This window comes from Bubalus kerabau, chromosome 22 (genome assembly GCF_029407905.1).
Source record: "Bubalus kerabau isolate K-KA32 ecotype Philippines breed swamp buffalo chromosome 22, PCC_UOA_SB_1v2, whole genome shotgun sequence".
Taxonomy (NCBI): Eukaryota; Metazoa; Chordata; class Mammalia; order Artiodactyla; family Bovidae; genus Bubalus; species Bubalus kerabau.
The window spans coordinates 49603148-49629179 of NC_073645.1; the positions used below are offsets into that span (position 1 = coordinate 49603148).

At 49.4% G+C, this 26032-nt stretch overlaps 1 protein-coding gene and 1 long non-coding RNA gene across 4 annotated transcripts in view; one reads left to right on the forward strand and one right to left on the reverse strand.

Moving 5' to 3' along the window:
• The window catches only part of PTPRE (protein tyrosine phosphatase receptor type E), a 178976-nt gene that overhangs the window by 33497 nt on the left and 119447 nt on the right, over positions 1-26032 (forward strand). The gene's annotated exons all lie outside the window — the stretch shown is intronic.
• LOC129636494 (uncharacterized) lies at positions 342-5886 on the reverse strand. 2 transcript variants are annotated; one of them, XR_008706948.1, is made up of 3 exons: positions 5724-5886; positions 3736-3902; positions 342-2598 (listed from the first exon to the last, which is right to left on the reverse strand). It is a non-coding gene; the product is annotated as an uncharacterized LOC129636494 (long non-coding RNA). The 2 variants fall into 2 exon arrangements; XR_008706947.1 differs by having other exon boundaries at positions 3736-3907.

Consider the following 26032-nt stretch of genomic DNA (forward strand, 5'->3'; position numbering starts at 1 on the left):
CTCCTATAGCAAAAGCAGGCAGGACATGATTAACTGTGGAAGATGACTCCAGTGTGCAGTTTTCCAAAAAGGAATCTCAAACTTTAGATCTAGTTATTCCAGAAAAAACAAAACCAGGAAGAAGCCCACCCACAGGATTGTTTGTGATTGCCAGGCATGCAGTGCACATTTTTTAAAATTATTTATTTTTAATTGGAAGATAATTGCTTTACAATGTTGCGTTGGCTTCTGCCTTACATCGACATGAATTACACATAGATATATGTATGTTTCCTCCCTCCTGACCCTGTCTCCCTCCTCCCACCCCATCCCACCCCTCTAGGTTGTTACAGAGCCCCAGTCTGAGCTCTCTACAGCAAATTCCCACTGGCTGTCTGTTTTGCATGTGGTAATGTATGTGTTTCCATGCTAGGCCCTCAGTTCATCCCATCCTCTCCTTCTCTGTCCACAATCTGTTCTCTGAGTCTGCGTCTCCACTGTGCAGCACATGTTTTGAAGGGTCCGTTCAGCCCAGGTCACTGTATCTCCTTGCAAGGGACTTGAAGGGCGGGAATCATGGCCCAGCGCTCTCTGGGATTCTAGTCCAGGTGGGCAAGGCAGTTCAGATACGTGAGAAGTGGAAAGCAACCTCGGAGACTTTTCCACATGGGCAGGGTGGGGACAGTACCTGGAGGAGCAGAGGGACGAGATGGGCAGCAAAGTGGACCCATTTGGCTGTCATTTTGGGGGCTCTGAAGAGCTCCGGTACCACAGTCCTTTATGTCTCGGTGCAGAGAGAGGATGCAGGGAGAGGCAGTGATAGGTGAGAAGTGATTTATTAGAATAAAACACTCATGAGGCCTACAGGGGGGAAGGCAAGAAATGCCACACCCGAGAACTTAGTGGGCTCTGGTTTTATAATCAAAAGAAAAGTGGGGGGAGGCAGAAGAGCTTCTTTGTCTTTCTTGAGTAGACGTCATGCTCCCACCATCACCTCCTTCTCCAGGCTGAGCAGGGGGTTTTCTTGTCTCTGCGTGGTCAAGCGAGGTCCACAAATTGCTGTTTTTCATGTGTGCAGAGAGCGTGTCCTAGTGATCATTACCCTTCAGAGCTCACTGGGCAGCTTGTGGGTCTCTTGCCACCGTGGTTTTGTTGTGCTGGGGGCTTGTCTCATCCTTCTGCCTCCTGGTTCTGTTGCTGAGCAAGCCTGCTTGGTTTTGTGGTTAAGCAAAGCTGCTTTCTTGAGGAATCACTAATTTACAGGGGTCGCCCATATTTTTCCATCCACAGTCCCCTAGTGGGATTCACTATTTAATCACCTACTTAGTCCCTTTACTCTGTCCCTGTCAAAAGGAGAGGCAAGTGGGGACAGCCCACCCGTACTTCTGGTCCACTCCGCACATCCATTCCCGGAACATCTTTCTGAAAACTCTGCCCTGACTTGGGTACTTCCTTGATTAAACACCCTGGAGGCCCCTTGTCATTTTCATGCAAGGATCCTATCTTCTCAGCCCCAGGGTCAAGTTCCAACCAGGCCCCTCCTGACCTCTGACCACCCTGCCCCCAATCCCACCATCCTCTGCATGCTCTCTGGCTCACTCCATCCTCGTGAGCGGCCCCTGGCACTTAGAAGGGGCCCAGCATGAGCTTGGGAACCAACAGTGAAGGGCCTCCCCCAGGGGCCCATGCAGGGCAGGACATCGGCCAGGAGGAGGCAATGAGCTGGCATTTGTCTGCAGGAGCTCCAGGAACAGGGCTGGACCAGATGGGAAGGAGGGGCAGGGCTGGTGGAAGCAGGAGGCTCTGCAGTGTCCACAGGCATCAAGGTCAAGGTCAAGACCATTTAAAAGGCTAGACTTGCGCCAGGCTGCAGAAAGTGCACTGATTCTGGATGTCTCCAAATGTTAAAGTTGAGAACTTCAGATTAAACTTTCTTTCCAGCTAGAATCGCCTTCTTCCTTGCCCTGGGATTCCTGGACAGCCAGTGCTCATGAAAACAATTTCCGGCATGCCCATTCTGTCCCGTGCCCTGTCCCCTAGCCCCAGCTGAGGTCACAGGGCACAGGCCTTGCAGGCAGGTGTATTTGGGCACCAGGAGAGCAGGGCTGGGAAGAGCAGCACCTGCCCTGACCACAGGGGGCGTCCTGCTCGGGGTAAGCCTGGTGGGGTGGGGGCGGGGAACATCTGATTTTTCAAGATAAATGGCCATCTCCTTTGTGTATGTATATGATATAATTTAAAAATGCGGACAACTGAGTAGGATATTCTTTATACCAGGTGAGCTAAACAGGCTGTATCTCCTGGCTGCATGTGGTCTCTGGGCAGTCGCCTTCTCCTCCCATAACTGATTCATTCCTGGGTCATTTCTTTACCTCTGGAAATCCATCCCTCTGTCCTTTCCACAGTGCACCTCTGCCTCCTCCATCTCCCTAAGTCCCCACGGGCATCCTTGAAGGCTCTGTCTTTATATCCAGGCTCCTTTGACTCATGGACTCAGGCCCCGGGTTCCCTTACCAGCAGCCAGGTTATTTGAAGAGCGGGAAACAGGTAAGGCGAAAAGGCAGCCCAGCCTTCCCCCAGGCCAAGTTCAGAGCTGCTGCGAGGCTGTAGACTGTGTCCCTAGGAGGAGAAAAAAAAAGGCAAAGGAGACAAGCAAAATGTTGACACTTAGCTGCCACGCTGAGCATCTTCTTATAATATCTCACAGGGAGAAAGTAGGTCAGCATCGTCCAGTGCAGCCTGGTTTTCCTGCATGTCAACAGTGTGCAGACACTCCGCTTGACCTGCCAGGGAGCCGGAGACCGCCCGGCTGGAAGTAATGAGAGGAGACCCTCACGTTCTAGGAAGGCATTTTAAGGAAAGAGAATCCAGGAGTCTTGTTCCCTCTGCTTGTGATCAGAGGCTGTAAAAACGATTAGGGCTGGAAGAGGACTGAGGAAACAAGGGAGTCATGGGGGTGGTGCTGGGTACTGGCCTGTCTGTAGGGAAATTTAATAAAAGAAAACTTTTTCATTCACTTGTATGATAGCCTTGATTTTGAAAATTGAATTAACTAACAGGCCCATGCCTTTTAAAGGTCAACTGAATCAAATTCAGTTTGACCCTTTGTCTTTAGATCTGAAAGCCAAGCCATGCAAAGAGTCCATCAACAGAAGAATGGATAAATGAAATGGGGTCTGTCCACGCGGTGGAGTATTATTCAGCCTTGAAAAGGGAATGCTGACACAGCTATAGTAATGGGTGAACCTTGAGGGCTTATTGAGATTAGCTGGACACAAAAGATGAACCCTGTGTGATTCCACTCAGGGGAGGTCCCTAGAATCATCAAAGTCACAGAGACAGAAAGCAGAGAAGATGTTCCCCGAGGCTGGAGGAGGAGGGGATGGGAAATGTTCAGTGGATGTGGGGTTTCCGTTTGGGAAGATGAAAAAGTTCTGGAGATGCTGGTGGTGAAGATTGCCCTGTGAAGGGACTTAATGCTACTGAACTGTACACTCAAAAAGGCTTAAAATAGTAAATTTTATGTTTGGTCTATGTTGAAAGTGAAAGTCGCTCAGTCATGTCTCTTTGTGACCCCCATGGACCCTACAGTCCATGGAATTCTCCAGGCCAGAATACTGGAGTGGGTAGCCTTTCCCTTCTCCAGGGAATCTTCCCGACCCAGGGATCGAACCCAGGTCTCCTGCATTGCAGGCAGATTCTTTACCAACTGAGCCACAAGGGAAGCAGTCTCCACCACAATTTAAAAATTCCTACCAGCGCCAGAATCTGAGGACAGCATCTGGGAGACTCCAAACTCTTCTATCACACAGACCAGGGTTCTTGAGAATTATTTTCTTCCTTCTTCAGTCTAGCAGAAACCTCAGTGATCTTTTTTCTCCGTTTTATCCGTCTCTTGTTGCTCGGCCAGGTACCACCACATCCTGTCCTAACAAAAGCAGTAAGATGCTTTAAACTTGATAAGAGGCCTTTTAAGGAAACCCTCTCTGCATTTGTGGTTCCAAGCAGAATGTGGTCCTGTCTGCATCAGCTTTGGATAAATGGATGTTCATCTCTAAAAATCAGGACCGTGTCAAAAGGCTCTCATTCTTCCCCTGGCCAATCTTGGCACGTCTGTGACGTCTGTGTGGAGGAACAGCGCCCAGCTGGTCCCCACCTAGCTGCTGTCTCCCACTGAACCCGGGATCCTCCCACAGGGGCCCCGGGATCCCTCCAGTTCTGGTTCCGATTCTGTTGACTCCTGGAGTTCCCTGCCCTGTGTCCTCCCACACTTGGAAGGAAGGGCGGGGAAGGAGGGGCGGGGCTTGGGAGCACCTCACTCAGAGTCTTTGTTGGGAGGGAGCACGGTGCAGGCCCCGCCCCACCCAGGCCAGGCTGCACCTGAGGACCCCTACCCCAACCCAGCCCCCCGGGAGTCTTGCTGCCTGGAGAGGTCTGGAGGTCTCCCAGCTGGAGAGGTGCCCCCGATCTCGTTTCTGAGACAGATGGAGCTTGGGAGGAGACTTGCACCACTTTATTCTGTGCTGTGGCTGGCACTTCCCACAGGGTTTTTTTTGTCCTCCTTTGACTCCGACAGAGCTGGGGAGGCCCTGCTCTTGGGCAGCTGGACAGGCGGACTGGGCTGGCAGTGGCCCTGCCCGGAGCTGGGCCTGGCCACTGGGGTGGGCAGTGCAGGCTGGGGTGGGGAAGGCACATAGAGGAGTCTGCCGCTCGGGCTGCAGACTTTGGGGAAGGAGGAGGAGGGGTCCCTGTCGGGTACCAGGGCTGGGGAGCCTGGTAAGGAGCCCTGGGGCTGTCCCAGCAAGTCGGGGGGTGGGGGGAGCTCAAGAGAAGACAAAGGGGTCCCTATCAGGGACACACATCAACCAGTGGACGGGGCGGAGGGAGGCCGCAGAGCAGGGCCCCACTGACGGCAGGGCTGAGATCCAAGTGCACAGAGGGTGCCCTGGGGATCTAGGAAAGCAGCCTGGGGATAAAGCAGGACTTAGGACTAAGAGGAAGACCTTAGCTGCTGTCGTCATAATGAGGGTGCCGTGAGGCCCAGGTGAGCAGCTCTGGGACATAGACGTTGATTGGATGGGTGGTTGGATGCAGGAGGGGGGAGAGGTGGGTGGATAGGTAGGTGTGTGAATTGGATGCAATTGTTGATGAAGCTGGAAAAGGAGCCAAGATCAGACCATGAAGGGCTTGTAAGGAGCCTGGGGACAGTGCGGAAAGCCACGTGCGGAGTTTAAGCAGGAGACCTCTGTGTCTGAGCGGCCCTTCTGGCTCAATGTAGGCAAGAGGCTGGTGGAAGCCAAGAGCAGTTGGAAGAGGAGCTGTGGGGAGAGGCCACGTGGGTGCCCTACAGTCAGCTTGAGGGACATGAGCATGCTGCCAGTGGGTCAGGTCCATGAATTAATTCAGGAAGCAGAGCTCTCAGGATGCAGTGTCTTAGTTAGATCACTAAGTTAGTTAGTCAGATGACTAGTTAGATGACTGGAGTAAGAGCGGGAGGCATCAGGACAGCCCCCAGTCGACTGGACAGCTCAGGGGGCAGCACCACCTTGCCCAGGGGCCGCGGGAGGCAGGGGGTCAGGTTGGGAAGACGGAGGGGTCGTCGGGAGGCTCACAGCGTCTGCAGGCGCAATGGCGTCCGTCTGGCGGCCAGCACCTCCTCTCCTGGGCCCTGAGGGCCCGCCCTGCCCTAGCTCACGTCCCTGCTTCCCCCGAGCTCAGCTCAGGGAATTTGAAGATGGACTCACCGGTTTCCCCCTTCGGCCTCTGAGCCGAGCCACCGCCGTGACACGGCCTCGGGGAGGTGGGTCAGGTGTCCCCAGGCCCGTCCCAGGGGCCGGGCCGGCGGGAGACGAGGGCCTGAGCGAGGCTTCCTCCTGGAGTCCCGACGGTGGGGGCCGGAGCCATTCTGTTTTCCTGTCGGTGACACGCTTCCTTCCCCCATGCGTCACCCGCTCCCTGTCTGCTCGCCCTGAGGCGGACGGACACGCAGGCGTGTGCTCTGTTTATCCATCCCCATCCCTCCTGACCCTCGGCCTTCTGGTCCTGTGCTGTAGCTGAGGAGACGGTGGGGCGTCACCTCTGGGGGCCATTGGCCTTGGATCTGGGTGACCCCATGAGCCTGAGGCGTCTCCGAGGGACTCTGAGAGGGGCCTGCTGTGCGGAGGCCGCGGCTTGAGGGAAGCCCCAGAGGGACGGGGATGGGTCAGGGTCAGGAGAAGGACTCCCCGTCCGTCCCGTGGGAAGGTGGGGGCTGACAGGCCAGGCACGTCAGGAGGCGGTGGGGCTCCTCCAGCCGCCTGGGTCAAGCTGATAATCCACTGCTGTGACAGAAGAAAGACGGGCCTCCTTGTTCCTCATGGTGACTCCAGAAATACATTTGCTGCCCTCGGCGCTTCTGAGACCATCAGAGGTGACTCACAGGGTCCCTGCTGATCTTCCCGACAAAGTAGTTGAGCTGCACTCAGTGGGCTCCTCTTGTCAGAGTCCAGTTGGAAAGATTAGCCTGGACATGGGAAAGCAACCTAAATGTCCATGGACGGGTGAATGGATAAAGAAGGTGTGGCACATATATACAGTGGGATATTACTGAGTCATGAAAAAGAGTGAAATCATGCCATTTGCAGCAACATGGATGGACCGATAAATTATCATACTGAGTAAAGTCAGTCAGCGAAAGGTAAAGATAAAGACGGTGCCTCTCATATGTGCAATCTAAAAGAGATAGCACAAGTGAACTTACTCGTAAAACAGACTCACCGATACAGAAAACAAACTTATGGTTTCCAAAGCGGAAAGGATTAGGGGAGGGATAAATTAGAAGTTTGGGATCAGCAGACAGACCCAACTATACATAAGACAAATAAGCAACAAGTACCTATTTATGTATAACACAGAGAACTCTACACTCAATATTCTGTAATAATCTATATGGAAAAAGAACCTGAAAAAGTATCAATATATGTATACCTGTACCTGAATCACTTTGCTATATACCTGAAGCTAACACAATGTTATAAATGAGTTATGCTCCAATAAAATAAAAGGTACAAAGGAAAGATCTCAGTTATGCTCCAATAAAATAAAAGGTTACAAAGGAAAGATCTCATAAGCTCAGCGCATCCTGAGAAAACCCACATCAAACTTTAGTTCTTGAACTTCCCTTATCTTGCTTCAAAGGAATTTCAATTTTCTCTATTTACTGTCCCCAAAATGTGGTAACGTTGTTCAGTCGCCAAGTCGTGTCTGATTCTTTGCAACTCCTTGGACTACAGCACGCCAGGCTCCTCTGTCCTTCACTATCTCCCAGAGTTTGTCAGATTCCTGTGCAGTGAGTCAGTGATGCTATCTAACATTGTTGGTGCTTAATGTTGGGAAAATTGTCCTCAGGACAAATTGTCGTGATGTGAATGAAATGCTGCTTCTAAAAGTTGCCATGTTTATATTGAAGGAAAAACACATAGAATGTTTTGAAAGCCTCTGCTGCTGCTAAGTCAGTTCAGTTGTGTCCGACTCTGTGCGACCCCATAGACGGCAGCCCACCAGGCTTCCCCGTCCCTGGGATTCTCCAGGCAAGAACACTGGAGTGGGTTGCCATTTCCTTCTCCAATGCAGGAAAGTGACAAGTGAAAGTGAAGTCGCTCAGTCGTGTCCGACTCTTAGTGACCCCATGAACCACAGCCTACCAGGCTCCTCCATCCATGGGATTTTCCAGGCAAGAGTACTGGAGTGGGGTGCCATTGCCTTCTCCGTTGAAAGCCTCAAATGATTAAAAATAAATGTGTGCCAATTTAGCTTCAGTAACAAATTACTTAGGTATTTGGTGGGAGATTCTGCCACAAGGCCTAAACACAAAGCAAAAATTGCATTGAAACACATGGCGGATGAGAGTGTGACGGCCACTCGTGCCATTGCAAAGGAGTATTGATCACCTCCTCAGTGGCCAGTCCTGCTCAAGGCTATAGGAAGAAAGAGATGAGAAGTCAGACTCTCTGCCTTCATTTCAGGGCCAAGTCCCTTGAATGGCAAGGAGATTAAACCAGTCAATCCTAAAGGAAATTAACCCTGAATATTCATTGGAAGGACTGGTGCTGAAGCTGAAGCTCCAATACTTTGGCCGCCTGGTGCGAAGAACTGACTCATTGGGAAAGACTCTCATGTTGGCGAAGATTGAGGACAGGAGGAGAAGGGGGTGACAGAGGATGAGATGGTTAGATAGCATCACTGACTCAATGGACATGAATTTGAGCAAACTCTGGGAGATGGTGACGGACAGGGGAACCTGGTGTGCTGCAGTCCATGGGATTGTAAAGAGAGGACACAACTGAGCGACTGAACAGCAACAACAAGTAGGAACAGGTGCACAAAGATGTTTCCTGTGGCAAAAGATACAAATTATTTTAAAAATGTGAAGGTCCGTCAATAGGGAAAGGTTGATAAAAGACTGTCTCCACGTCAGCATCATGGACCACTATGCCGCCCTTTGGAGGCATCTGTCAGATCTCTAGAGGCTGGCAGGGTTGGGGGGTCTGCAATGCTTCATAAGTGAGAAGAACAAAATACACAAATGCATCATTATCCCAAATCCTGCACCCGTGAGCACTTGTCCTTCTATACTTGTGGGCAAGGACAAAGATATTCAGGCACACACTGCGGGTTATCACGTGTCTGTACTGGATGGCATGTGCTTTAAAATTTAGTATACAAACTAAAATGGCATTACCCTGGAACCAGGAGTTGGAAAAACATGGTTGGTGGTGGATTGCTGAAGCTCAGTGTTCTTGGAGTTCAGGGGAATGATGTGGCTGGGAAAGGTGGAGTCCTCAGGTTAGTGGGGACCTCATGATGAAGGGGTTCTCAGGCCAAGTGTTTAGGTTTTCTGCTGGGAAGGCATGGAGAGCTCTGGGGAAGAGCAAGCAGGTTAAGGAGGGCAGGCCTGGGCTCCAGAGACCAGCATAGAGCCTGAGCTGGGGCCACGCCCACCCCATGGCCTCTTGTTGTTGTTGTTGTTGTTTTTTAATAAACTTCATTTTTTAGAACAATTTCAGGGTCACAGCAAAACTGAGTGGAAAGTGAAGAGATGACTTATTTAGCCCTTGCCTCCACACGTTGTCCCCCACCAGAGTAGAACATGTGTTCAGTTCAGTTCAGTTACTCAGTTGTGTCCCACTCTTTGAGACCCCATGGACTGCAGCACACCAGGCCTCCCTATCCCTTACCAACTCCCGGAGTCCACCCAAACCAGTGTCCATTGAGTCGATGATGTCATCCAACCATCTTATTCTCTGTTGTCCCCATCTCCTCCTGCCTTCAATCTTTCCCAGCATCAGGGTCTTTTCAAATAAATCAGCTCTTCGAATCAGGTGGCCAAAGTATTGGAGTTTCAGCTGCAACATCAGTCCCTCCAATGAACACCCAGGACTGATCTCCTTTAGGATGGACTGGTTGGATCTCCTTGCAGTCCATGGGACTCCCAAGAGTCTTCTCCAACACCACAGTTCAAAAGCATCAATTCTTCAGCACTCAGCTTTCTTTATAGTCCAACTCTCACATCCGTACATGACCACTGGAAAAACCATAGCCTTGACTAGATGGACCTTTGTTGACAAAGTAATGTCTCTGCTTTTTAATATGCTGTCTAGGTTGGTCATAACTTTCCTTCCAAGGAGTAAGCGTCTTTTAATTTCATGGCTGCAATCACCATCTGCAGTGATTTTGGAGCCCAGAAAAATAAAGTCTGACACTGTTTCCACTGTTTTCCCATCTATTTGCCATGAAGTGATGGGACTGGATGCCATGATCTTAGTTTTCTGAATGTTGAGCTTTAAGCCAACTTTTTCACTCTCCTCTTTCACTTTCATCAAGAGGCTCTTTAGTAATATGCTGTCTAGGTTGGTCATAACTTTTCTTCCAAGGAGCAAGTGTCTCTTACTTTCATGGCTGTACATATGTTACAATCAGTGAACTTACGTTGACATGTTGTCATCCCAAGTCCATGTTTACATTAGGGTTTCCCCTGGATGTTATACTCTGTGGGTTTTGACAAATGCATATGGCATGTGTCCACAGTTACAGTGTCCTATATAATTGTTTCGTTGCCCTAAAAACCCTCTTGGCTCTGTCTCTTCATCCCTCCTTCTTTCCTAACCCCTGGCAACCCCTGATCTTTATTCACTGTCTCATCATTTTGCCTTTTCTAGAATGGCACATGGTTGGAATCACACCTACATGTAGCCATTTCATATTGGCCTCTTTCACTTACTGATGTGCATTTAAGATTCCTCCATGTTTTTTCCTGGCTTGACAGCTCGCTTCTTTTTAACACCAAACAGTGTTTCACTGAATGGATCACAGTTTATTTATCCGTTCACCTATGGAAGGACATCTCAGTTGCTTTTAAGCTTTGGCAGTTGTGAGTAAACGTCTGTATGCAGGTTTCTGTGTGAACGTAAGTTTTCCATTCATTTGGGTAAATACCAAGAAGCATGAGTGCTGGATCACACGATAAAAGTCTGTTTATAGTTTTGTAAGAAAACGCCAAACTGTCTTTCGGAGTGGCTGTGCCGTTTTGCATTCCCAGCGGTGAATGAGTTTCTGCTCTTCGGGTCCTTGCCAGCCTTTGGTGCTGTCGGTGTTTGGGTTTTGGCCATTCCAGTAGGTATGTAGTAGAATCTCTTGTTTCTTTCATTTGTATTTCCTTGATGGCATATATGTAGAAACATTTTTTTTTTCATATTCTTGTCATCTGTATGTTTCTTCCCTGAGGCATCTGTTTGGCATTTTGCCCATTTTTTAATCAGGCTGTTTGTTTTCTTATTGTTGAGTTTTGAGGATTCTTTGTATATTCTTGAAAAGCCCTTTATCAGATATGGCTTTTGCAAATGCTTTTCCCCATGTGTGGCTTGTCATCTCTTCTCTTAACATCGTCTTTCACAAAGCAGAAGTTTTTCACTTTAATGAAGTCCGGATTATTAGTTCCTCCTCTCATGTATCATGTCTCTGGTATTGCATCTGAAAAGTCACCGTCATATCTAAGATTGCCTAGACTTTCTCCTGTGTTATCTTCTAGAAGTTTCATAGTTTTAACTTTTACCAGATGGATCCATTTGAAATGACTTTTTGTGAAGGGAGTAAGCTCTGTGTCTGCATTCATTTCTTTGCTGGTGGATGTCCAGTTTTTCAAGCACCGTTTGTTGAGGATGGCTATCTTCACTCTGCGGCATCGCCTTTGTTCCTCTGTCAGAGATCAGTTGACTACAGTGATGAGGCTTTCTTTGTAGGCTCTCTGGTGTCTTCCATTTTTCTGTCCTTCTGCCAATATCACACTGTCTTGATTGCCATAGTTTTATGGTAAACCATAAAATCCAGGTAATGTCCGTCTTCTAGCTCTCTTCTCTTTTAGTATTGTGGGGCCTTTGCTTCTCTATATAAATGTAGTATAAGTTTGTCAATATCCACAAATAATATGCTGGTATCTCGATTGGGACTGCACTGAATCAATAGCTCAAGTTGGGAAGAACTAACATCTTCACAATATTATGTTTTCCTACCCATGAACATGAAATATATATTTATTTAGTTATTCTCTTAGTTCATTCATTATAGTTTTGTAGTTTTCCTCACATACATTTTGAAATTTATCTTGTTCAATTTATACCTAAGTATTTCATTTTGGGGGCGTGCTGGTATAAATGGTATTGTGTTTTCAATTTCAAATTTCATTTGTTCATTGCCGGCATATGGAAGAGCAGTGACTTTTGCTCTTAGCTTTGTGTCTTGCAACTTTGCTGTAATTGCTTGCTAGTTCCAGGAGTTGCTTTTCCTCCTGCCAATTCTTTCAGACTTTTTCCATAAAGAATTACTGTCATCTGTGAACAAAAAGTTTTTATTTCTTACTTACCATTGACTATACCTTTTATTTCCCTTTTTTTTTTTTTGTCCTATTGCATTAGCTAGGGCTTCCAGTATGATGTTGAGAAGGAGCGATGAGAGAGCACATGCTTGCCTTGTTCCTGTTTTTATGGGAAAACTTCAAGTTTCTCACCATCAAGTATCGCAAGCTGTAGGCTTTTTTAAGTAGCTGTTCTCTATTAAGTTAAGGACGTTCCCTTCTATTCTTAGTTTGCTGAGAGTTTTTATCATTTATGTGTGCTATGTTTTGTCGAATGGTTTTTCCATTTTTATTGATATGGTCATGGGATGTTTCTTTTTTAGACTATTAATGTGATGGATTACATTCATTGATTTTCAAATGTTGAACCAGCCTTACATACCTAGGATAAATCCTACCTAGTTGTGGTACACAATTTGTTTTACACATTGTTGGATTCTGTTTGTTGATATTTTGTTGAAGGTTTTGCGTCTATGTTCATGAGGGATATTTGTAGTTTTCTTTTCTTGTAATGTCTATGTCTGATTTTGATATTAGGGTAATGCAGGCTTCATAGAATGGGTTAGAAAGTATTTCCTTTGCTTCTTTCTAGAAGAGATTATAGACAGATGGTATAACATCATGTATTTCCTTAAATGTTTGGTATTAATATACCTGTCTGTGCCTGGTGCTTTCTGATGTTGGAGGTTATTAATTATTGCTTCAAATTTCTTTAAATAGGTACAGTTCTATTCAACTTGTCTTATTTCTTAATTTTTTTAAAAAAAAGAAAAATCCAGGTGAATTGCAGATTAGGGCTTGAAGGAAGTGGAGAAGTACAAGGCATGTGCACCCGGCTCACTCATTCCTCACTCATTCACTGCTTATGTTCACGTTCATTCACTCCACAGTCACCCAATGAGCCAGTTTAACAGTGATGACCCGGCGTCAAGATGCCAGTGTCTGCATTTCTTGGGTCCTCCTGTGCTTTTTCTTGAATTCCTTACCTTTTTTTCTTTCTAAATTGTAAGTGCACATCTTCAATAATTTAGATTTAATTATTCTACACTTTGTAATAACCACTGAAATTAGCTTGATAGAAGGCAGTCTTCCTAAAGGCAAAGAAAAGGATCACCAGGCAAATCAGAAGTATAAGTCCATTGTTGGGAACCAGCAGGCTGTTCAAATCGCTTTAAGCATGTTCTTCATGGTGATTTCCGACATGGCTGGAGCCAGATACACCGGGGGTGACCCTGGCTCAGCCACTTGCCAGCAGAGAGACCTAGGACGGTCTCCTCACCTCTCTAGTGTCTTGTCTTGTCTGCTCAGTCTTGTCTTGCTCAGTCAGTCTAATGTCCTGTCCACTCAGTCATTCAGTCATGTCTGACTGTTTGCAACCCCATGGACTGTAGCCTGCCAGGCTCCTCTGTCCATGGGATTCTCCTGGCAAGAATATTGGAGTGGATTGCAATTTCCTACTCCAGGGGATCTTCCCGACCCAGGGAGGGAACCCGAGTCTCTTATGTCTCCTGCATCGGCAGGCAGATTCTTTACCACTTGTGCCACCTTGGTGATGGTGTTGTTAGGTCACTAAGTCATGTCTGACTCTTTGTGACCAATGGACTGCAGCATGCCAGGCCTCCCTGTCCTTCACTGTCTCCTGGAGCTTGCTCAAACTCCTGTCCACTGAATCGGCAATGCCATCCAGCCATCTAACCCTCTGTCGTCCCCTTCTCCTCCTGCCCTCAATCTTCCCCAGCATCATGGTCTTTTCCAATGAATCGGCTCTTGGGAAGCCGTTAATCCTCTCTTATTGCACTTGTGCATGTGTGCATGCTAAGTTGCTTCAGTCGTGTCTGACTCTGTGCGACCCCATGGACTGTAGCCCGCCAGGCTCCTCTGTGCATAGTATTCTCCAGGCAAGAATACCAGAGTGGGTTGCCATGCCCACCTCCAGGGGATCTTCCCAGTCTAGGGATCAAACCCATGTCTCTTAAGTCTACCTGCATAGATAGGTGGGCTCTTTACCACTAGTGCCACCTGGGAAGCCCTATCTCACTTGTGAAATGCAAATAATACCAACCGTGCAGGCCGCTTGTGAGGATAAATGGGACAGTGTTACAAAGCTCCTAGCACAAGGCTTGGCAGACCACTGGGGAAGCTCTTGTACTTCTGAAGTCATGTGAGTGGAGCTATGTTGGGATTCTCCCCAGAGCTGCAGCGGGTGCATAGCGCCTGTCCTCACGGAGAATACAGTTGCCAGGGAAGCTAGAATGGCATGCAGAGTGTTACTATAGCAGATGAAGGGTTCAAGGGAAGTGAATGCATGACAGAGCTGGTCAGAACGGAGACCCGCTTCCCCGGTCAGGCGTCCTGGCGTGCCCTGTGCCTGGTGGACTCAGGGTGCCTGGTCCTCAGTGGTCAGGTGGTGGCATCTGAAGTGTCCTTAGAAGGGCGAAGTGGGACGTCCACGGGAGAGTGGACCTCCCCCACCTGCAGCATCTACACTGGCCTCTGCATCGAGCAGACACAGAGTAAACGGGTGCTGAGCTGGATTTCAGAGAGACAGAGCAGTTCAAGAAGGACCATAGAGAGGAAAGCCTGTTCTGTTTCCTAAGCCAAGACTTCTTCGCTGTTGTTTAGTCACTAAGTCGTGTCTGACTCTTCGCAACCCCGTGGGCTGCAGCACGCCAGCCTTCCCTGTCCTTCCCTGTCTCCCAGAGTTTGCTCAGACTCATGTCCATGGAGTCAGTGATATCATCTTCTGCTGGTCTTGGGCCCTAGGATGACATCTCTGCTGTGACTTAGGCCTCTCAGGATCCCTTCTTGCTCATCTGCATCCAGCTCCAGTCTCCCTGGGGTCTGGTCTCATCTGGTCTCCTCTGACCTTGAGCTCCTGGGGACACACACACACACACATACACACACACACCCCTTTTCACCACGTAGCTGTGTCCCTGGAGCCAGGAGTGGACCCGAGTCCTGTTTGGACCCCTAACTGACTCCTTGTGAATCTGCCATCACCCAGGCCTTGCTGGAATTTATGAACCCCCAAATGTGAGGCTTTTTCTTACCCGGAAGCAGGTGGTCCCCACCGCCTCCCGTTGGCTGTGAGCACTCATTCACACGATGCCAGAGACTCCCCGGTCCAGGCCGAGCCCCGGGTCTCAGGCAGCCTTTGCTCCTCCCCACGTGTCCCGCATGCATATGGCCTTCTCTGGGGCATATAAGTGCTCGTTTTCAAGCTCCCACAAATGAAAACGATTAGACATTCAGCAAGATATCCCAGCTGCAGCCTAATTATTTCATACCGTGAGCGGTGACAGCCTCCTCTTTTGGGAGCTGGGTTAGCAGGAGGGGAGCGAGAACAGTGTGGGCTTGTTGGGGAGCCGTCCGCAAGGCGCCGGTGGTAGAGAATTGAAATGCTTCCTTAGAGCCCTCTCTTCGGGGCTGGGGTGCGGGGAGGTGGTGTTTGGAAGGGGGTCTTGGTAAAGGCCAATGGCAGTCTTGGCACTTCCCTGTGGGAAGACGCCACCTCTTTTTCTGCCCAGGACTGGGGACAGTGCGACAGGACACTGAACCAGCAGAGATGGGGCTCCCCCAGGAGCCTGCAGGAGGTGGGGCCCGGCACCTGAGAGTGAACAGAGGGGGCGCCCGGGGTGGAGGCATCTTCACTATGGTGGACTCCCCTTCATCAGGAGGCTGCCCTTTGCAGCCGTGGGACTGCCCCCACCAGCTTCATCCCTTCCTCACTACCACGTATGTCATTGTGTGTTAACATCATCATTCGTCCCTCTCCACACACAGACACACGTGATGGTGAACTGCACTGAGCAGGGCCGGGACCCTCTTGCTCCCACGCTGTCCCCGGGCAGGGCAGGTCAATCGTTGAGTGCAGGTACTTGGCAGGTGAGTGCGGAATGAATGAATGGATGAGTGAAAGAAAGCAGGAAACACACCCTGCATGCTGCCTGGCATACAGTGACCACCCAGGAGATGCTCGCACTGGGGGCTGGGAGAGAGACCCGAACTTTCCTTCATGTACTCCTGGGTTGTTTTAATTTCATTGGACAATAAGCCTTCATCACCTTCCTTTCCTTTAAGTTTAGGGTAACGACAGGGAAGCGCAGTAAACAACCTGTCCGTCCTCCTCGCCCTGCCCCAGGGGTCGAGGGAAGTCTGGCCACTCAGGGCACAAGGCTCTGGCCCTCACCAGGGGAGGGATGCCCCAGGTACCACCCCTGCGCCCGCAGGAAGGTGGAGCCTGGTCCCGGGTTCTTTTTCAGAACTCTCAGGGAGCCGAGAGGCCAGCCAGGGAGCCTGGGCCCAAGGGTCAGTTGGCTCGGCCCTGCTCACCCGACAGTGAGTCCAGGCCCGAGCGGGTCCCCACCCCCCGCAGCTGCTCTGCCCTGGGGAACAGAGGCTACTCTGATGCGGAGGGCAGGGGCGGTGCCCTGATGTGCAGCGCGTGCAGGGCTGGGGACCGGCCGGGCCTGCAGACGCCCCTCTGGGTTCTCCCAGGCACCGCCACATCCTCTGCCCTGTCAGCTCACTGTTGGGATGAGATCCCTGCATCTTTAATCAGCCGCAGTCAAATGACAGTTCAGTGTTTATGGGGTAGTTATAGTTCAGAGCACGGCACTGGGTGCCCTGGAGCAGACGCAGCAGGCGGTCTCTGGGATCCCCGCCCATCCCCCGCACCCAGGAGAGTATGTGCTCGGGGTTGGGACCCTGCCCATTCTACAGGAGAAGGAGGAATGAACCTCATCCCAAGAAGCCCTCTGACAGCTCATGCCACTGGCCCTGAGAGACTGATGATACTTGCTATCAAGAAGGTTGATTTTTTTCCTACAGTCTGCTCTCTGGGTCAAGCCTCTGGGATAGCCTATCCTAGACCACTTTAATAAATAGGTCCAGACAGAGAGAGTTCTTGGCTAGTGTTTCGCTTCCCTGGCTGATTAGGATGGGTGACACTTTCATCACTGTGATCAGTGCCACAGATGAGGGCTTTATCTTCTTGGCCTCAAAAGGACGTCAAAGCTTTACCTGGAGAGTCTCCACACCCTCTCCCATTCTCCCATCGGTGTGTTCCAGGGCAGTGCCCAAGCTCTCTGGGATCTCAAGCATTTACCATTGAAAATGAGACAAGGGGTATTTGTGAAAAAGCAATCATTTGGTTTAAGGTCATTTCAAGGCAAGCGTACTGTTCATGGGGTTCTCATGGCAAGAACCCTGGAGTGGTTTGCCATTCTCTTCTCCGGGTTGGCCACCTGATGCAAAGAGCTGACTCATTGAAAAAGACCCTGATGCTAGGAAAGATTGAAGGCCAAAGGAGAAGGGGGTGGCAGAGGATGAGATGGTTGGATGGCATCACCAACTCAATGGACATGAGTTTGAGCAAACTCCAGGAGACAGTGAAGGACAGGGAAGCCTGGCGTGCTGCAGTCCATGGGGTCACAGCAACAAGGTAAACATGGAGATGAGTCAGAGATGGTTTGGAAAAGTTGTTAACCAGTCTGATAACTCGTAACATCTGTGGGGAGCCAGAGAATGTTTTAGAGCAAGGTCACGGTGTGGTCAGCTCTGCACCTTAGAAGACAGCAGATGGGCAAGAGGAGATGAGGCTTGTGAGAGTGTTTGGGACTCTATTACAGGAGTCCATTCATCACACAGACAGATGTGTGTTAAATGTGAAGTGCATACCAGGGCTTGTGTTGAGAGCTAGGAGAGTGAATTGGAAATGGTGATGCCTCTGATCAAATCCGGACACAAGCAGCCAGAGCTGAACTGAGTGAGACCACAGTGCAGATTGGATCGCTTTCAGCATCCTCGTGGGCAGGGGGTGAGGCCGAGGACACCCTGAGGGGTCGGGAGAGTGGCCTACGGCGGTGGTTCTCACTGCTGAGGTTCTCACTGCGGGGGATTTTGCATCCTCCCCTGCCATCATTTGCTGGAGAAGCGTTTGATTGTCCTGACAGGGAAGGTGGGGGGAGGGACATTGCTGGCATTTAGTGGGTAGGGGGCAGGGACACTACCAAACATCCGGTGACTCCAGGACAGAGACCCTAGGACACAGGGTCGTCTGATCCAAGATGTCATCTTGCCAAAGCGGAGAACCCACAGGCTAAGGTAGTGGCCAGGTGGACAGGAGGGATGTGCCATCCGCAGGAGCCAGGGCCAGGATCTTTGTGCTGCCTAGTCAGGGCACCTGCATATTCCTCTGTGGAAGTAGAAACGTGGGTCCAGAGACCTCGACTGGGCAGGTGTGGGCCGAGAAAGCTTGGCTGAGGCTGGAGGAGGCGCGCACTGGAGGAAGGGGTTCCGTGGCAGACAGCTGCTGAGATGGCAGTTAGGCCCCACCCTGCCCCAGGCATGTAGAAATGTAGATAACCCAGATACCCGGGTCCGTCTCCTACCCCCGAAGGGCTGTGACCAGCAGATGCAGCCAAGGCCGGAGGTGTGGGCCCTTTCTCCACACGCTGGTTGCATGAGCTGTCTGGAATGCTCTCTCCCACCACCCTCCCATCTAATTAACTTCCATGCCTCCTTTCAGCTCTCAGCCAGAGTCGCTTCCTACAGGAAGGCTTCGCTGACTACTAGTCTGGGTCAGGTTGTTTGCTGATGTAAACTCATGATTCCTGTCTGTCTTCCCCACCCTGTGAGCTGCCTGAGAGCCAGGGGTGCCTCTGTGTGGGCCCATCGATTCTGTGTTGGCATCTTCAGTTGTTGTTGCTCAGTCGCTCAGTCGTGCCCAACTCTTTGTGACCCCATGGACTGCAGCAGGCCAGGCTCCCCTGTCCCTCACTATCTCCCGAAGTTTATTCAAACTCATGGCCATCGAGTCGGTGATGCCATCCAGCCATCTCATCCTCTGTTGCTCCCTTGTCCTCCTGCTTTCAATCTTTCCCAACATCAGGGTCTTTTCCAATGAGTCAGCTCTTCGCATCAGGTGGCAAAGTATTGGAGCTTCAGCTTCAGCATCGGTCCTTCCAATGAATATTCAGGACTGATCTCCTTTAGGATGGACTGGTTGGATCTCATTGCAGTCCAAGGGACTCTCAAGAGTCTCCTCCAGCACCACAGTTGGAAAGCATTAGTTCTTTGGTGCTCAGCCTTCTTTTTGGTCCAACTCTCACACATGTACATGACTGCTGGAGAAACCACAGCTTTGGCTATACGGACTGTTGCTGGCAAAGAGCCCAGCAAGTAGAAAAGGTTTCATACGTGAGTGCACTTTGTCTTTGATAACTAAGGAAGTGTCTTCTTTGCGTCACTTGTGTGACAAAGTGGAGCTGACAAGTCCAAAGTGGGCGAGGGAAGCATTTCCAATCCTGGAGAGGTCTCCTCCTGCCTCTCCTAGAGGAGCAGTGTGTGCCTGTGTGTGTCTGTGTGGGTGTGTCTGTGCATGTTTGTGTCTGTGTGTCTGTAAATGTGTGTGTCTGTGTGTGGGGAGGTCTGTGTATGTGTGTGACTGTGTATGTGTGTGTCTGTGTGTGTGTCTGTGTGTGTATGTGTGGGTCTGTGTGTGTGACTGTGTGTGTATGTATGTGTGTTTGTGTGTGTGTCTGTGGGTTTGTCTGTTTGTGTGTATCTGTGTATGTGTGTGTGTGTCTGTGTGTATCTGTATGTGTGTGTATGTGCATGTCTGTGTGTTTGTGTGTATATGCGTGTGTCTGCGTGTGTCGGTGTGTGTGTGGGTCTGTGTATGTTTGTGTCTGTGTGTCTATATATGTGTGTATGTGTGTGTTTGTGTGTGGGGAAGGATCTGTGTATGTGTGTAACTGTGTGTCTGTGTGCATCTGTGTTTGTATGTGTGTGTGTGTGTCTGTGTGTGCATGTGAGACTGAGTGTGTGTAGAAGCTGCTGGGCTGAGGTGCTCTCCAGCCGTCTGAGACCACAGTGCATGCTCACCTTCTGGGAAAGCCTGGCTCCTGGGCCCTGGCTTCTCTGCAAGAGGAAGGAAGGGGCATCTGCTCCCAGCCGAGGGTCTGTGACCCCCATGCCCAAGCTGCCTTGCCATCTGTGCCGAGATGGAAAGGTGGTTTCTCCCTCTTGGAGGAGAAACCAGTTCCCCTACCTTTCATCTCTCTTACTGCTCATCCCTTGGTTCAGGGGATCAGTCTTCTTTTCTTAAAGCAAGCATCAGGGTTAGTACCGGGCCCAGGTTTTAAGCCTTCCTTCTTGTGTTGTCCAACCTCTTTCCTGTCCAGACCACTCCTTGCAAAGCTAATTGCATTTGAAGTTGAACCCAGCGTAATAGCAGTTCATTGCCTACTCCTGGCTGCCAGGGTATCCTTTCTCTTTATTAAATTTAAACTTTTAAGAATCTACTTTCATAGATGATAAGTCTAGCCACCTATAAGGATTAGCAAAGTTCTTCATTCCATTTTTTCAGCCCGAGTCTAACAGTAAACAGTTCTCAATTTTAAGGGAAAGATTTACATTTTTGTTCCTAAACCCAAGTGCCTCAGCAACCAATCTCATATTCCCAAGGGTGTTCGCGTTACAGGGCTGTCCATCCCGTGAAGACGCAGGTTGGTAACATTTGGGAGTGTTATTTTGGGGACTGCAGACTCTGGGTAAGTAATGATTTAAAAAACAAACCCCAAAGGCACTGTCCTAATGAATGCCATCAAGAATTTCATTTTCAAGAAGCACTCGTGGTCAGATGTTTGATTTTCAGAACCCCGGGCTCAGCAGCACTCTTGTAGATGTTGGCATTTTTCAGAAAGGTTCTCTGGCAGGAAGCTGTGATCTGGGTGAGGGACAGGGTCCAGCCAGCCGGCCTTCCGTGTATTCTCCCACTGAAACGCCCTGGAAGCATTTGGGCTTTAAATGACTCTTTTCCCAAATCTCAAAACCCTATGAAGATTCTAGACTCTACTTGCGAAATTCCGTCCAAGGTGGATTTCCTTAATAAGTATGTCACTACAGTAAGTGAGTTTTACTTCCGAAGAAGCTTCTTCAATTTGAACTTCCATAATGATATTTTTATAATCATCAAATGGCAGGAAATAGATGCTGGCTCCCTTAATTTTATCATTCTAAATGTCACAGGAATGGCAAGGATCTTGAAAAGACAAAAGAAGTGCTTCAATTAGTAATTCCCATGGTAACTAATAGAGGTTGATCTTTTTTTTTCCCCTTTCTGTGGCTATTTTAAGTACTTAAATTGATTTGCATCCCCGTGGAAATGTGGGAAAAAAAAGCATGGATTGAGTTCGTCCAGTCCGCCGGGAGTTTTTCTGTTATAAACCACCTCCTTTCCTCTCTTCCCCAGTTATTTGCGGTAGAAGGTAAGAGACAGACCCCGATCAAAAATGTTTCCATTTCCTTACATTAGGAAGAAGCCATGGTTTCTTTTCTTTTGCTCTTTGTAAATGTAAACACATAACCAGTCTCCTTTTGTGTTCCTCTTACAGTTCATATTAAAACACAAGTATCCGTGTATTTTAGTGGCCAGACATCAGATGAAAAAACTAGCGTAATTTGAGCTGAGCAGGGGAGCTCTTCATCGGATACAGTGAGGGTCTGAGCCCAGAAACCTTATCTCTGTCTGGTTTCCGCTGTTCAGACCTTGGCCAGCTCAGGGTCAGGACTGTGTTTGACCTTGCTCATGGGCTGTGAACCACAGCCCTGATCACTGAGGTCTCCTCTGTGTCTCACTGGCTCCTTTGCCTGCACTGCCCTCCTCCTGACCTTAGTTCCCCAGCCCCCAGATGCCTCTGATGGTCGCTGGCCTCCACGCTGGTCCCCACTCTGCATGCAGTACCAGCTCCCACATTCACGGAACAGGGCAATGAGCAGGCTCGCCGGACCTTCACACGGCATCCAGCCACTTGAGGATGTGGATGGGCTATCATCCTCATTTTAACACGAGGAGTGGAGCTCAGCAGGTCAGGCGCTGCCTCCTGGCCAGCGGGGTTCACTGTCTCTGGCCAGCATCTGCTCCCCTCTGAACTCATGTTCTAAGTGAACGCACTGTAATGAACCTTCTAGTTCATGCGAAGGGGTATGCGTGGTTCTGTTTTAAAGTGGGTCAGGCAACTGAAGGGGAGGGAGGTCTAGGGGAGATGTCTTGGGTATAATGCATCAACAGACATGACATTCGAAGCACACACAGAGGGAGACTTTCAGGAGAAGGTTGTGGTCCTGGTAATGATAAAGAGTCTATATTTATTGAGCTCACAGCCTACGCCGGACCCCAAACACAGAGGGTTCAATACAAATGTTCCCTGGCACATCCCACGTTCCCACCCAGTGACCAGCCACTCAGTTTGCCAGGGAGTGAGGGGTTTTCCACTAGTCATGTATGGCTGTGAGAGTTGGACTATAAAGAAAGCTGAGTGCCAAAGAATTGATGCTTTTGAACTGTGGTATTGGAGAAGACTCTTGAGAGTCCCTTGGACTGCAGGGAGATCCAACCAGTCCATCCTCAAGGAAATCAGTCCTGAATATTCATTGGAAGGACTGATCCTGAAGCTGAAACTCCAATACTTTGGCCACCTGATGCAAAGAGCTGACTCATCAGAAAAGACCCTGATGCTGGGAAAGATTGAGGGCAGGAGGAGAAGGGGATGACAGAGGATGAGGTGGTTGGATGGCATCACTGACATGATGGCCATGAGTCTGAGTAAGCTCCGGGAGTTGGTGATGGACAGGGAAGCCTGGCATGCTGCAGTCCATGGGGTCACAAAGAGTCAGACATGACTGAGTGACTGAACTGAACTGAGGGGTTTACAGGCCCCTAGGATTTTCAGTGTGGGCTTCTCAGGTTGTTCTAATGGTAAAGAATCTGCCTGCATTGCAGGAAACATAAGAGACATGGGTTCAATCCCTGGGTCAAGAAGATCTCCTACAGAAGGAAATGGCAATCCACTCCAGCAGTCTTGTCTGAGAAATCCCATGGACTGAGGAACCTGGCGGGCTACAGTCCTTGGGGTTGCAAAAAGTCAGACAAGATTGAGCAACTAAGCATGCAGGATTTTGAATGTAGAACCAGAAAGTCCCAGGCAAAGCTGGGCTAGTTGGTCCCCCCACCCACCTCCCCAGGACAAAGGGAACTCCCCTCATTTTGGAAATGGAAACCCCACAGCTCAGAAAGGGGAGGTTAGCTGTCCTGGCTCCTCCCCTGGCAAGAGGAGGCATCCGAATCCAGGTGCTTTGACCAGAGCACCCAGTCAGCCCCTAAGAGGCAATCTCTCCCACCACTGAGGGGTCAAGGTCAAGGTCAAGATCAACATCATAAAGATTTGCATTCAAGATGGAGATTCCTGTCCCTACAAGTGAACTTACTTACCAAAGACTAAGAAAACAAACTTGCAGTTGCTGGGGAGAAGGCATAGTCAGGGAGTTTGGGAAGGTCGTGTACACACCGCACTGCTATATTAAAATGGATTACTGTAGAGCACATGGGATTCTGCTCAGTCGTATGTGGCGGCCTGGACAGGAGGGGAGTTTGGAGGAGAATGGACACGTGTGCGTATGGCTGAGTCCCTTCACTGTTCACCTGCAGCTATTACACGTTGTTAATGGGCTGTACCCCGATGCAAAATAAAAAGTTTAAAGTTAGAAAAAAAGTTAAAACAAGGTAAAAACAGATGCAATAAAAATCAAAAAGTCATTTCAAATAAAGAGCTGGCTTAAAACTAAACATTAAAAAAACTAAGATCATGGCATCTGGTCCCATCACTTCATGGCAAATAGAAGGGGGAAAAGTGGAAGGAGTGACAGATTTCCTCTCCGTGGGCTCTAAGATCACTGCTGATGGTGACTACAGCCATGAAATCAGAAGACGTTTGCTTCTTGGCAAGAAAGTGATGACAAACCTAGACAGCGTGTTGAAAAGCAGAGATATTACTCTGCCAACAAAGGTCCATACAGTCAAGGCTATGGTCTTGCCGGTGATCACATAAGACTGTGAGAGCTGGACCATGAAGAAGGCAGAAAGCCAAAGAATTGATGCCTGCACACTGTGGTGCTGGAGAAGACTCTTGAGAGTCCCTTGGACGTCAAGGAGATCAAACCAGTCAATCTTGAGGGTAATCAACCCTGAATATTTGTTGGAGGGACTGATGCTGAAGCTGAAACTCCAGTATTTTGGTTATCTGATGCAAAGAGTGACTCACTGGAGAAGTCCCTGATGCTGGGAAAGATTGAGGTCAGAAGGAGAAGAGGACATCAGAGGATGAGATGGCTGGATGGCATCACTGATGCAAGGGACGTGAGCTTGGGCAAACTCTGGGAGATGGTGAGGCACAGGGAGGCCTGGCGTGCTACAGTGCATGGGGCTGCAAAGAGTCAGACACGACTGGGAGACTGAACAACCCCAGTGCAAAATAAAAAGGTTAAGGTTAGAAAGAAATAAAAACAAAGTAAACACAAATACAGTAAGAATCAAAAGTCATTTCAAATAAAGTTCATGACTAAAGGTAAATAAGCTTGCTCTCTAAGAAATCAGGCTTCTGATGTCAAACAAGCGAACGCCTGGGGCACAGTCAGGCCAGGGGTCCTGTGCCCTTCGAGGCTTTAAGTCTCTCAGTGCTGAGGGTCATCTGTCCCCCTGTTGAGTGAGGAGCAGATAGAGTGAGAACGTTTTTCAGTTGACCGTATTTGCAAATTGATGTTTTGAGCCACACTTGTTAATTGATTTGTTTGTTTATACAGGGCGAAAAGTAATACTAGCAGTGATCTGAAATAGCAGATCAAATTAAATCATACCTACAGAACTGAACACACAAGTCGGGAGGAATGCACGGAACCTTGGATTTTCACAGAATGAGCCCCTGGGTAACCAGCCTGGCCAGAGGACAGGACAGGCCCTGCCCCCACACAAGCCTCCTGCTGCTTTTTCCCGCTTCTTCCCCACCTCACCTTTCAGGGAAACCCCTCTCCCCTCTTCTGCTCCTCACCTTCGTTCAATCTGCTTTTGAACTTTATATAAACGGAATCAGAGAGCGTGTGCCACCTTTTCCCCCGTGTTTTATGAGCACCCACGATGCGTGAGGCATGGTGCAGATTTTCAGTGAATCTCTGCGGCCTGGCTTCAACTGCATCCCAGTTGGTCCTTACGGGTGCTGGTGTCCCTGTGTAGGTCATGGAGTCGTTGTCTTAGTGGCCAGTTCTCACCGGATGACCAGCTGACACGCTGTGTGTGTTCAGGGAAGGCATCACCGCTATGGGAATCAACCCTTTACCGTTCAGCATAACTATAAATCCAGCAGAGTGCTTTGGGTTCTGTGTTGCTGGGAAATCTGCAGGACGCTGAAGTCATCTGTGCTCTGGGCTGGAGAAGGCCAGTGGGGATGATGGAGAGTGGCAGCCGCCAGTGAGAGATGGAGGGGGAAGCGGAGGGGCGTTGTCTTACGGGGCCGCCACCCAGGGCCTGACGTCCATCGAAGGCCCAGATGTCTGGACGAATCCTGCCTAGCCCGGGGTCTACCCAATAAAGCGCTCACTCATCCTGGCCACCTCGAGGCTGCCTCTGAGGACCAGGGAGGGAACTGTGAGTCAGAGCCTGGGGCCGGAAGCACCCATCATTCCCATCCTGGGGATGGAGTTACCATAGTGACGTCTTGATAACCTGTGCTATTTATCGCTGAGAAGTTTCCGGGACGCCAGAGGGACAAGAGGCTGCACGGTGTCAGGGTGGTTCATGATTTGGGCGGGTTTGGGTCTGGTGAGTCTGCCTCTTTAACTCCGCTGTTCTACTCTGTGAGCTGAAATAATAACCAGGCGATTGCGAGCGTTCAATTAAAAATATTTGGTTGGAAGCGCCCTGTACAAGTAAGGCATTCCACAAATGCCAGCTCCCTTTCCCTGGAGATAAGACGTGATTGTAATTGTGCCTTAAATCCAGTCCTAAGCTTCCTGGCTGACATGGCAAAAAATGAAAACACCATGGCTTGTATTGTTCCAGTACGATTAAAAGAACGTCCTAGTTTTTCAGGAAACATCAACACTTTCCTGGTGCTGGGTTCTGTGAGGACTTTATTTTGAAAGCCTGAGTCATTCAGTTGATGGCGCTTGCAATAGTGATTTCCCCTGCCCACCCCCCTCCCCCCCGCTCCCAGAAGGTGGAGAAATCCCTTTCCTATCTCTGCAGCATGGATTAATCCCTTAACTTAAAAAATACAGACCTGAGGATGTCATACTGAACTAAGGTGGGAAAGCTAATACCTTGGCATA